Source organism: Chionomys nivalis, chromosome 2 (assembly GCF_950005125.1).
Source record: "Chionomys nivalis chromosome 2, mChiNiv1.1, whole genome shotgun sequence".
Lineage (NCBI taxonomy): Eukaryota > Metazoa > Chordata > Mammalia > Rodentia > Cricetidae > Chionomys > Chionomys nivalis.
Window position 1 is genome coordinate 7,751,144 of NC_080087.1, and position 13,979 is coordinate 7,765,122.

A 13,979-nucleotide genomic window follows, 5' to 3' on the forward strand; every position below is an offset into this window, starting at 1 on the left:
GCGAGAGAGAGAGAAGAGAGAGAGAGAGAGAGAGAGAGAGAGAGAGAGAGAGAGAGAGAGAGAGAGGAGAGAGAGAGCGCAAGAAAGGTCCAAGTCTGCCTTTTGTGCAGTGATACCCTTGAAGTCACTAACACTATGGACAAAACTACGTTGGTATGTTTTCCTCACAACAAAACTATGTTGGTATGTTTTCCTCACAACAAAAATGTGTTGGTATGTTTTCCTACAGAGGCTCACCATGAAGCTGCCTGCCTGAGGGGTCCAGTTACTAGCATGTGAATTTGAGGGGGTAGGGGTATGAAAGCCATGGTAGATATCTACAAGGGCATGAGTCATAAGGGCACACAGGAGTAGGAGAAGATGTGGACAGTGTTGGTATGGGGAAAAGAGGTACGGAAAGGGTGAAGGAAGATATCAGACCCTCAGCTCTAGGGAAAAGGTGTGGATCTTACAAAGCTCAACCGTCTACATCAGTCCCAGTGTCTTTGTCTGAGACTGTAGTCTTAAAATGCACTTGTGTTAAATCTTAGAAATGACTTTAAGTAACTCATGACTGATGGAGGAAGGTCATTTGTCAATAAACAAACTGCCTTGGCCCATTTGATAGGCCATCCCTTAGGTGGGTGGAGTAGACAGAATAGAATGCTGGGAGGAAGAGGAAGTGAGCTCAGATGCCATGCCACTGCTCTCCCAGGCAGACGCAAAGCAGCCAGCTGCCAGGTCAGACATGCTAAATCTTTCCCGGTAAGACTGATGCTACACAGATTAGAGATGAGTTGATCGGGATATGAGAATTAGCCTGTAAAGGCTAGAGTTAATGGGCCAAGCAGTGTTTAAAAGAATACAGTTTGTGTGTTGTTATTTCAGGGCATAAGCTAGCCAGGTGATCAGGAGCTGGGGTGGCAGGAACACAGCCCGCAGCTCCCACTACAGAATGGCCCCCAACGTGTGGACGACTATATCCACAGAAAGCCTGAGAAAGCTTGGGAAAGAATAGAGTAAAGCATGTTTTCTTGGTAGCAACAATTTCTCGGGTCTGCTCTGCTTGCTAGAGGCAAGCAAGTGCTCTCATCTAAGAGAGGCTTCCTGACTCAGCTTTAGCTGCAAAACCCTGCAGCTCATTAAGAGGTCTTGCCACGAAACACTTAAATGGTATTGATAAAAGCTGACTGCATGCTTATTTGTTTTCAGCCGTAGCAGGAAAAAAGTTGTGCTGTTTTAAAATGCGGGCTTTGTGGGCCATCCAGCCAGGGCAAACTCTGACTTTCAAGCAGGCGGTCCTGACTACGGAGCTTTTGAGTGTTGCTTAATACTGTTGCAGCTTGCTTGCTGGCAAGGACCTTGAAACATTGTAGAGTTGTGGCAGTGAACAGGGCTCTGGTGGGTACTTCAGCCACAAGGCTGGAATGGCAGAAAGCTAAGGAATGGGCTGGATCCAGCCGCCAAAGCCACGGCTTTAATCCTACCTATATTGCTTGGTAAATTAAAGTCTCATGTGGTCAGAAAACCAGAGAGAGATACAGTAAAGAGAGCGGAGCGTCAAAAACAAAGAAAACTTCTAAATGATTTACAGTGTGTTAAAAATATATGCAAGCTAAAAGTTAAAGTTTTTAAAAGTAAAAAAAAAAGGAAGGAAGAAAGTAGTTGGGTGTGGTAGTACACACCTTTAATCCCAACACTTGGAAGGCAGAGGGAGATTGACCTCTGTGACTTCAAGGTGTGGTAGCACAGGCCTTTAATCTCAATGCCTGGGAGGCAGAGACAGAAGGATCTCTGAGAGTTCAAGGACAGTCTGGTCTACAGGACAAATATATACAGAGAATATAAAATAAAAGTAAAAATAAACAAAATAGAGGTTAAAATAAAGTGCACAAAGATGGAAAATACACAGAGAATTTTGATACTGTATGCTATTATGCTCTGTTTGAATTGTTTGAATGCTGAGGAAGGAGCAACAGCTGCTAAAAGATATTTGTTTATAAATGCTACTGAACTAATCCAACATAGATATTTTGAAAATACCTTGATTTCAGAATTTGGATCTAAAGGTATGATACTTTGGAAAAAAGATTCTTCTTTTGTTTTCACAGACGATGACACCCTGCGGATTGCTTCCATCCCAATATGTTATGATAGACCACGCCCTCCTGAAAGGTTGCTGTGAACACTTTCAAAAAATTACTTCACTCAATTGATGACTGAGATGAACCTAGCACACAGGTTATACCCTGAAATATCTGATTAATAGAGCCCCCATTCAGCAGGAAGCAGTTTGGAGAGAAATAACTACGTCCATATTCCCAAATATTGTTTATAAATGTTCTTTTACATTTAAAGGCAGATATGATATAGATATGGATAATTTACATTGGTATAAGTTTTGCTTTATTGATATAAATTTAAGGTCAATTTTGTTATATGTATATGTATTTTTTGATCTTGATTAAGGTATTGTAATTGTGTAGTTCATTTAAAAATGTAATGTATATAGGTTGTTAATGGATAATCATTAATAATAATCAAGTTTTTAATTATGTTAGTTAGATTTTCTAGATGTGCATGGATATATTTTAGATAGGCATTCTTCATATCTTTCAAAGATTATAGAATATGGCATTTTAAATGTTTTAATAACTTAGGACTTTTCATGACAATGAGACACTCTGTTCCTGGCAGCACCAATCTACTTCAAGAAAAAGATGGGCATCGATGAGGATCCTTATGGAGTTTGATAGCCATTTGGGCAAGAAACTGCTCTTGCCTGGACTATTGCATAAACTGGACACAGAGAACCCGCAGAGAGAGAACTGCTGAACTTGCCTAAAGGTGAGATGATCTTTCGGGGTTCCTGATTCATGAAAGAGTCTGCGAGACATTCTTTAGGACACAGCAGATAGTGACTGAACTGCCTTTGAAATTTACTGTTTCATGGAAATGTCTTCTGGAAACTATGGGCCTGTAGGCCAAAGATGGATGCCCCAATGGTACAGAGAAACTTTGGGTGACTGTCCAGGCAGCAAGATGTCTCTGTCATTTCTAGAGTTTGGAAGTTGCTTATTTCTTGTTTGCTTAGGTAATATTATATCCTTCTGGAGTCTTTGATAGAGTTGAAGAATAGATAGATAGTTATAGCTGTTTTCCTTTGTTATGATAAAGATAAAATAGATGTAAATATTGTAACTAATTCTTGCTTGATAACTGTTTTGTTATATGTAATTTTGCTATGTTGAAGTTAAAGCCTTCCTTTTTTTTTGTTTAAACAGAAAAAGGGGAAATGATGGAGGAAGGTCATTTGTCAATAAACAAACTGCCTTGGCCCATTTGATAGGCCATCCCTTAGATGGGTGGAGTAGACAGAATAGAATGCTGGGAGGAAGAGGAAGTGAGTTCAGATGCCATGCCGCTGCTCTCCTGGGCAGACGCGATGCAGCCAGCTGCCAGGTCAGACATGCTAAATCTTTCCCGGTAAGACTGATGCTACACAGATTATTAGAGATGGGTTGATCAGGATATGAGAATTAGCCTGTAAGGGCTAGAGTTAATGGGTCAAGCAGTGTTTAAAAGAATACAGTTTGTGTGTTGTTACTTTGGGTCATAAGCTAGCCGGGCGACCAGGAGCTGGGGCGGCAGGAAAACAGCCCGCAGCTCCCACTACACATGACGTGATAATGAATTGCTGTCAACATGACACCTGTCAAATGTCACAGAGTAAGGAAGGATGGGGAAAGATGTTTATTCTAGATGTGAAAGAGAAGGGCAGTGGCAGTTCTCAAAGGGGATGAAAGCCCGACTAATGTATTTAGACATTACCCCATTTCCCTTTGTGACTTAGGGGGAGAAGTCAGCCCACAGACACAAGATGGAGATATAGAAGACTCTGTTTTGTTTCCTTATTTAATATTAAACTCCCTGCCCCCCTCAACTGATGGGTCTTAGCTTCCTCCAGTCCCCATGGAATCGGCCCACATTTCACGTCACCATCTGCTCATCATTTGTTTCTATCTCACTGGGTAGAATATGCCCCCCAGTCATTCCACAGCATGACCCATGCCCATTTCTTTGGTCTTAGCTGAGAAGCACTTCTGCCTCTAGGCTGATACACCAGCCTGTAGAACGATTAATAAAAACTCAGAGACAGATATTGGGATTCAACCTGAAGGTCAGAAAAGGAAAGCAGCCAGCCACTGGCTCTTACTTTGACCTCAGTCCGAAAATGGCGTTCCTGCCTCCAGGAAACCTCAGAATGAGACTGTGAGTGAGAGCTGTCTCCCATCTTATAATCCTCTCTAGTCCTAGGGTTCTCTGTCTCTCTCTCTCTGTCTCTGTCTCTCTCTCTCTCTCTCTCTTTCTGTTTTTCGAGATAAGGTTTCTCTGTGTAGCTTTGGTGCCTGGTCTGTAAGGCTAGCCAGAGTGTATGTTTTACTTTTCCGATCCTCAGCCTTTTCCCTCAAGTCTATACAGAATCCTTCCAGTCTTGCCTTCATGGGAGATCCACTTGAACCTACTTTTGATCAGCTGTCACTAAACTGAGAGACAGCAAGACTGGAACATAAGGCTTACATTAGTTACTTTACTTGTTGGTATAAACAAAGTATGTGTGTGTGTATGTGTGTGTGTGTGTGTGCAATCACACATGTGCAAACTACACATGTCCAGGTAAGACAACAACTATTGGAGACAGTCTTCTACCACATGGGTCCAGGGAATTGAACTCAGTTTAGCATCCTTGGTAGCTGGTACCTTCACCTACTAAGCTAGCTCACTGGTTCATGACAAGCAGTTTAAGGAAGGAGAGTTTACTGTGAGTTATAGTATAAAATCTGATCACCATGGAGGTCAATAAGACCGCAGAGGCTCTTGTATCTGTGGAAATGAGAGGTTGCTCATCACAGGTGGGACAAGAAACAAAGAGAGACGCATGTTGGTGATTATCTGCTCTTTTCATTTTCCCTCTCTGGGTCCCCAACCTATGAGACAATGACATTCAAAGTGGAAACTCCCTCCTCAATCATACCTTGTTGGAAACACTCTCAAAGACACACCCAGAGGTGAGTCTCCTAGGTGATTCTAAATCCAATCAATTGACAAGCAAAGTTGACCATCACGAGGGTCTTTTATGATGATATGAGGTCTGTGGACAAGAGGCCCCTCACTTAGAAGACATTTTATAGTTATAGAAGGCATTTTCTGCTGCCTGTGAGACACCATCATTTCACAACAAATCCCCTTATAGAAAAAAAAAAAACTTAGAAACTGCACCAAACAGATCATGAAGCTTCTCAATTGTATGGTTTTCTTGGCTTATTTTTTGTGGAAAGCTGTGACTACCAGTACCCTGATCTCTCAGATGGTGGCTCTTGGATCGCTTGTTGCAGCTGCTTTAAGAGGCAATTTGGATCTCTGTAGAGTTGGCATAATTACTTGTAAGACACATACGAGCATCCTGGAAAATGTAGCAAAGCCCCGCTGCATGTTATCTGGAGGTGGCCAAGGACCACTGCCTCTGTGGGGACCCTGTGCCACCAGCTGCTGCCAGGTGTGTGTCTGGATAGTGTGAGGAAACTGTAAGTGGCCTTGGCTGGTTATGACAGGGTGGATGCCTGAGGAGGAACAAAGAATCCACACATTGTAATCACTCCCAAGGCCTTTGTGGATCAAGTGTGCTTTGAAGCCCATTTGTAGTATTTGGTGAACTGTTCTCTCATATTCCTTATTTTACTAGGAATGGAAAAATTACTAGGGGGTTTTACTTGTCTTCCTTGACAACCCAGGCCTGCCTGCTGAGAAGTTTTCTGAGTATCTAGACTTATCAAAGCAACTCTGGGCTTACCTTTGGAAAATACCAACTTGTTCGTTAGAGGGCCCCTGATGGAAAACATACCTACTGCACCAACTCCACCAGCTGGAGCTTCAGAAATCCAATGTCTCCTGTCAACTATATCTGACAATCACAGACAGCATGGGGAAAAGACACCGGTTCAAAGTTGAGACAATGGGTGCAGATAATACCAATAACCACAGAAATGCCCCAAATGATGAGAGAGGGTTTTCATGGGCCAAGAGAAGCTAGAGGTCCTGGATTCATATGGTGTGACAAAAAAGCCAGTCCTGCTTAAAGATCACAAATCAGCACATAGAAGGACAATATTCAGTTCAGGGAAGCAGTGTAAGAAATCATGACGACAACATTAGAAATCGCCTAGATGTTAACATAAAATATCATTGTTTCTCCCTGGGAAAAGTGGGTATTTTATATATTTTAAGAAATTGCACTATACTCTGCTGTGGGACAATGGTCTTTTATCCTGTCACTTGTATTATTTTTAATAAAATGCTGATTGGCCAGTAGCCAGGCAGGAGGTATAGGTGCAACCAGGCAGGAAGTAGAAGCAGGGTAGTGAGAATTCTAGGAAGAGGGAAGTTTCAGTCCACAGTTGTGATCCAGCTTCAGAGGAAGCAAGATGTAACTACCTTGCCAAAAAAAGGTATCAAGCCACGTGGCTATCTCAGACAAGAATTATGGGCTAATGTAAGTTATGAGAATTAGTTAATAAGAAGCCTGAGTTAATGGGCCAATCAGCTTATAAATAATGTAGACCTCTGTGTGATTCTTTGGTACTTAATGGCTGTAGGACCAGGTGGGACAGAAAACCTCGGTCAACAATGCTCTCTTTCAGGATGTGTATACATAGATTTTTATTCCAGAACTTCAAACCGAAAAGGCATACATATAGGTAACTTGATTTCTCATATACTTTTAAGAAAAGAAGAAAAGAAGATATGGTCAGAATAAAGATGCAGGGAGAAACTTTGAAAGGAAAACAAGAATGGATTTGAAATGAAGAAAATGATTTCAAATTTATCCTTGAACAAAAACAAAGATTTATTTATTTTGGTTGATTATGTGGGTATATATATGTTCATGCATATGCACATGGATGTAGAGATGTAGAGGTTAAGACGCAACCCAAGGGGTCATTCCTCAAGTACCATCTACCTACTTCCAGTCACAGAGTCTCTTTATTTGCCTGGATCTTCTAATAAATCTAGGCTGATTGGCTTGTGAGTCCCAGAGATCTACCTTTGTTGAACTCCCCAGTGCTAGTATCATGCCCAGACTTTTAGCATGGACTCTGATCTGAGAGTCAATTAACTGAGATCCAGATGCTTGCAAGCAAGCAGTTTACTGACTAAGCTATTATCTATCCATCCAAGAATAAGTCTTTAAATGTGGAGATGAAAAGGAGTTGTGGGCACAGAGATTGTATGCTCAGTCTATTTGCAAGTGCAGAAGGCAGGCTAGCAAACCTTTCTTATAAAAGGTTGCTTTAGGCTCTGCAGGTACAAATCACATGGTCTCCAAGGCAACTGCTTACCTTCAAATTTGTAAGAACTGTTCCCAGAAACAACATGATTGACAGGCATGGTTGGGTTCCAACAAAAGATTTTTTTTTAGATAAAAAATATTTGGTGCAGAATCATGATTTGGAACCTACAAACTCCATAAGGACAGGCACTTTTGTTTGTTTGGTTCACAGATCTTCCAAACACCAGCATGCTATCTGACATGCTCTGGACTGATGTAAGAGCAAATGTCTAATGATAAAAAAAGAAACTGAATATGAAGCAGGGGCAACTAAGTAAATCTAGATCAAGGAAGCCAAGAGGGCTATCCAAAGATGTGGCTGTACTGCCTAGGTACCAAAACGTCACATAAGCTTTGACAGAGCAGCAGCCATGAGTCAGAATATCTCTAGCAGGTGTGCTTGATGATCAGAAATCAAAACCATGAGTGTAAATGGTGATCAATCAATCACATGTGAAGAAGAGACATTGCACACTGGTCAAAGCATTGGGCTTCAACATAATGTGCATTCGGAGCCTGATACTTTAAGATTCAGTCATGTGTTAAGAAAGAAAAACAGACATCTGGGTACATGATAGGGCCATTCTAAGATGAGGGGGAAGGAAGATATTTGCGTGGATAAGGTCTTTAATTCAGAACAAGTCAAGTAAAGGTGAGAGTCATATACCCATGTGTAAATGTCATATCTGAGGAGTTATTAGAAGAGAGGGTCATTACAGTATTCCTCTTTTGAGGAATACTCATATATTACATGCTCTGTCATATGCCACACATGTGACTGGAGTTCTCTGTGGATGGTAGATTCAATGCATGGAGCCTATCTCAAATACCTACTTTGATATCAAATGAAAGCTAGGTACCTCTATGAAAGTCATTTTATCACATGCATTATGTGTCAACATGCTGAATTGTCTATCTTCTATCTATATTAAAAAACACCTTATAGCCAGGCGGTGGTGGCGCACGCCTTTAATCCCAGCACTCGGGAGGCAGAGGCAGGTGGATCTCTGTGAGTTCGAGACCAGCCTGGTCTACAAAGGGAGTTCCAGGACAGGCTCCAAAAAAACCAAAAAAAAAAAACCACCTTTATAAATCAAACAAGAATATAATGGCATGAGTAACAACTGGTTGGGGTTTTCATAATTTTTTTTCTAATAAATCAAGAACCTGCTTTGATGTTCAAAGTTATAAGCTAAACCACATAAAAAACTTGAAGTTCTTTGCTATCTGGGTTGCCAATGGAGAGGCTGATGACACGTTACAATTGTGTAGTACATTGAAGAAAGTCTCCAAAGGCAAATACAGGCTACAGTTTATTCATGAGTATTTTCTCAGCTCTGCTCACTGTCATTGTAGTTAAGAGAGGAACCTCAGGCTAGAACTGTGATAAAATTAGTTTGGAAATGTCCAAAAGAATTTGTTCCAAAAAAAAAAAAAAAGTCTGAACTATGGAAAAGAAAGATTCCAATATTTGGACTTCCTTCCTATCTTTTAAGACTATGGTCTTTGTTTCATAGTCATTTGATCTTTTCTCCTTGTTTCTATTCTAAACATATTGTTCCCAGATATTCTATACCCTGAAGAAAAGGTTACAAATGCCAATTGCTGTTGGAGCCAAAGAGATGATATCTTTGGTGGTAAAGGGCATCAGAAACAACACAGTGAAATGGAAGGTGTGCATGGCGGCTTCCCCTCCAGAAATATTTGGGTCCCAAAGAACTGCAATCCATTCCAACAGAGTGGAACTTTGAATTGCTAGCTTTTACATTAGCTATGCAAAACTGCACATACGTGCATCTTATGTAAAATTAATGGGGGTTTAAATGCCGGTGCTTAATTAATTGTTAATATACATAGGGAAAACAAAGTATCCTAACTAATTCCTTAATTTACTATCTTTTGTTCTGAGTAAATTTTATTGTGGGATATCATTGATGAATTATTCAATAATTCATTACCACTAGCCATTGTTTTTAAAAATGTGTTTATAAAAATTATATAGGACTTGCGTCAGGGGAGAAGAGATAATCCTTTAGGAAGAATTATCTTGGTAGCAAAGCTTTTTATTGCATTAATTACTCTATAGTTTGTGCTCACTTCCTCCTTTACTCACGGGGAGTGTCTTCTAAGGGTTCTCACTCCTCCCATTGTATGGAATAAGAAACTGAGGCACAAGCAGACTAAATGACCAATCTGACCTCACACAGCACAGAAGTGGCAAGTCTCCAAGTTCAATGTCGGTAGAAAGATGCCAGTCCTCATGGCACAGAATCACTCTGGTACAGCAGAAGTCACTTTGCCTGTTTGATAACAATTTTATTATTGCTAAAATGGAACAGACTCCTTACTACTACCCTTTATGTGGTTATTGTGAGGCCAAAAGTGAATAAAACATGCAAAACTCTTTATGTGCTGCCAAATACTATGTAAACGTAACTTGCTCTGCAAACTCGCTGTAAAGTCAACATTGCTGAGTCCCAGGAACTTATCACGATGCCCCATCAAAACAGCCAGTGCAGACACGTTAGTTCTGCAACCACAGTGATGCAGATGTCCCAGGCATAATGACTGTTATGGGAGAGCTAAAAGATCTCACTCTATGACTGTCAGTAGCCTGTTGACGCTTAAGTAAGGGACTGAATATGTGTCCAATTGGGTGTGAACAACTGTACAATTCCAGGGACACTTTAAAGACTACAGACAGAACTCTAGCCTCCTTCTTCCTGGTTGATCCTCCATTACTCCTCTTCTTCAAGTTATCTGTATAACTGATGACAGACAGATCATAGGCTGCATGGTTCCTCCTTTAGAAGATGACTGGGCCCTTCTGATTCACAGGTCTGAGTCGTCTTTTGCTATTTGATAATCTGTAGGCTTGCTGTACTACTGAAGGAAGACAGTCTCTCTAGAGTGATGAGTTGCCTCCAATAGAAAGCTGAATGAAGGTCTAACATGATGGCTTGCCGAAAACAGAAAGCTGAGACGCTAATCCATAGAGAGTAGCTGAGGTGTTGTTACTAACTGCTTTCTCAATGTGACATTTTGTTCTAGATAGAAGGAGAAAATCAAAATAGTAAGGAAATATAATTCTAGGTCTACACAAAGGGATAAAATTCACTCTGCCCAAGACAGATAACACACACTAGCAAAGAGGTGATGCACTTAAATGAGCCCCTGATAAATTATGAACAGAAAGCTGATAATTCAAAAGATCTAGTCTACTGAGAAAAGCAGCATCTAGATGGGTAGTCAGAATGTTGTCACCCAAGAGGGATCCCTCAAGTGAGGAAGACGTCAGAGAGTCGGCCTCCCGGGCCTTTCTCAGCAGCATGTTCAGATTTCCAGAAAGACTATATGCAAGGAGTGAATGTTAGAAACAACTGAGCTCAGGACATGGTACTGTGATCAATGTTTGTTGTAGTTATTATTGCAAAAAGCTAGAAAGCTAGTTCAAGTTGTCTGAAACAAGATTAACCACATTAAATCTTAATTTTAGATTTAGAATAATAATCAAGAAAGGTTATTGTAACTTTATAGGATATACATGTTTTTTTTGTTAAAAAATTGTATTTATTTCCTAAGAATTACAAGGATGGAAATTAGCTTATCTTTGTTGTTTGAATGGTGAACATGCTGTTGTGGCAGGCTATCAAAGAGACAGAAGAGTAAGCCTCCTTAAGCCCCTCCTCTTGGGGATGTTTCTCATTAGCATCCCCTTAACTCTACCATTGCAAATGCCTTCTTTCTTCCTGACTGTGGCGCACGATGCCACGTCTGCGCTCTATGCACTGCCATACAGTTCGTGAACCGGGCAAGGGGCTGGAGATTGAAACACACAGACTCACACACAGAGACACAGGTCATTCTTAAAACAGGAATGCCCCAAGAATACCCCTTTTATTGTGACCAGGGGCAGCTTATATAGGGATCCTTAACTGATAGCCACACCCCAGCCAAATACACCAGAAACCACTCCCCTGCCATCAGGAACTCCTGAAGATCTCCTGCTCAGAGCAGCTGCAAGCATTACAAGTTGTTTACAAGAAATTCAGGATCTGGGAGTTCATAGCTCCCAACACCTGACCTCATTTAACATCCTACTTGGAGCAGTAGAAGAAGGAAAATGGTTCTGACATTGGTTCCCATAGGCTTCTGTACCTGCCCTGTCCCCTGAAAACCAACCCAACCCTGGCAATGCAACTTCACTTGACTGGGCCTTTGAAGCTGGTGAGTCAGTAGTCTCAGCTGAGAGTCACCTTCCATAGTCACCCATAGCTGTCCTCTCAGTTGACCTTAAATGTACAGAGATCTCCAACTGAAGCTAGAGTCACTGCTCCTCTGAGTCTGATCAAGAATGTAGATCTAGGGAAATGCTTATTTGCTTAAACCGGTAACTGTAGAGTGGATTTGCATTTCATCAAATGCTAATGAATCCCTACTCAGGTACAGAAAGGAAGTGGCATTAGTCTCCACATGGCAGAGCTAACTGGGGCATTGTCTCTCTCTATGAACTGTCTCAGAAGTCACTAATATGAGATGATAGCCATGGGTCAAACTTGCCCCTGAGATTAGAGGTACACTGAATATCTTTCTGTTTTTGATTTAGATATGCATCCTGCTAGACAAGAGACAGAAATTCTAAGAATTTTGAATGGAGAGGTCACAGATTTTCTTACTCAAACGTCTTGGATATTCATAGAATCACACTTCAAAACACTGTCATAATTTGACATGAACAGTGACTCTGGAAACATTAATTAAAGATGAAACTTGGTTCATTGATTTGAAAAATTGGGAATATATATATTTCTTGTTATTCAATCCTTTTCCTTCAGAGACATTTGAGGAACAAACAGAAGAGCTGAGTTGAACGGAAATATAATCAAGTCCTGTGTCTTTAGTGAAGGTCGTTTCTATTTTCATCAAAATCAACTCAGAAGAAAGGGCATTGACATGCAAAGGCTGCTACACATAGTATGAAAGACTATATATACAGTCTTCAAGAGGAAACAGAAAAAAAGAACAAACAAGTCTATAACTGCAGCTTTAAAGTCTAAGGTCAAGATGCTGGCAAAATAGGCTTCTTCCAAGGACCCAGAGAGATGCTGAGTCCTGTGTCTTGTCTTCCTGTTCCTTCTCTTTTCTTCCCTCTTCATATCTGTGCCCAAATATCCCATCTTCTAGAGACCTCAGCCAGATTGGACTAGAGCCCACCCAGATGACATTGTTTAACTTTACCTCTTCTGTGAATATTTTTCTCCATCTGTCAGTTGTGCAAAATGATGGATTCAATTGTGACACTTCAAGTACACATACAATCACTCCCTTACTGATGCCTCTTAATCTATTTTCCTAGTCCCTTTCTTCTTTCCAAACAGTCATGATTCTGCACCCATGTCTTGAATTTCCTAGACACTTTCTTAAAATCCTATTTCCAAGGCAGTGTCCTTCTGCTTTGATCATGTTGCGATGTGTCATAACAATGCCATATCTGAGTACTGTCGGCAGGAAGTCCAAGATCAAGACACTAGCAAGGATGATGCTAATCATGCATCCGATTCTTGGCTAATAGACATATTCTGACCATAACTTCCTATCAAGAAAAAAATCATGTTTCTCAAGAATCTTCTTATAAGGCATCATGTTAGACTTTTGCTGCTTTGAAAAATATTTGAGTCAACTTAAAAAAAGGAAGATTTATTTTATCTCATGGCATTGAACCATGGCTATTAGGCTCTATGCTCCTTGGTTTATGTGAGATGGGGCAAAGCATCATGTATAGAGTATTATAAAAAAAAAACAGAAAAAAATGCCCTTATCTCATAACATGTAGCATTCAGAAAGAGAAAGGTGGACAAGGTCCATCCAATTCATAGGTTCCGCCACTTCCCAACAATGCAAACAAATTCCAAATCTATCTATAGATTGACCCAGTGATAAAGTCAGGGCTCAGCTGACCTAGGCGCCTCTGGATGATGGGATCTACTGAACTTTCAACATGTGAGCCTGTGAGAGAGTCTCCACATCCTGACAATAACAAATTTCAGCCTCCTTCATGAGGACTCTACTTCTATGACCCATTTCCCAAATGTCCCATCTCCAATACCAGAACCTTAGATGTAAGAACTTAATATGTGGACTTCGGAGCACATACAAATGCGCACTACAATACATCACATCCTTCTAGGCATTAGAACTTTAACATGGAGTTTGACAGGGTCACAATTCAGCCCTCGATGGGATCTACACAGAAACAAGCTGGAAACATTAAATACAGAAGGAAACACAAAACATATGAGACTATCTAAGCTGCACAATAAAATGGTCCCATGGTTTGATCTGAAACTGTTAGCCCCAAATAAACTCATTTTTATATAAGTTATGTTGGTCATGTGTTATCACAGCTGTTGAAAAGCAACTGAGACAATTGAATGTATATTTATGGCATCTAATTATGTCATACGTGATTATAATAAAACACAGTTCCTTGCCTTCTATGCATTTTTAAAATGTTGAAACAAACTAAGATATTAAATACAACAGAGAAAATAAGAAAAGTGCTGCTGTGGCAGAGGAAGGTGATCTGAGCATTTCTTGGCTTTCCTAAACTTGT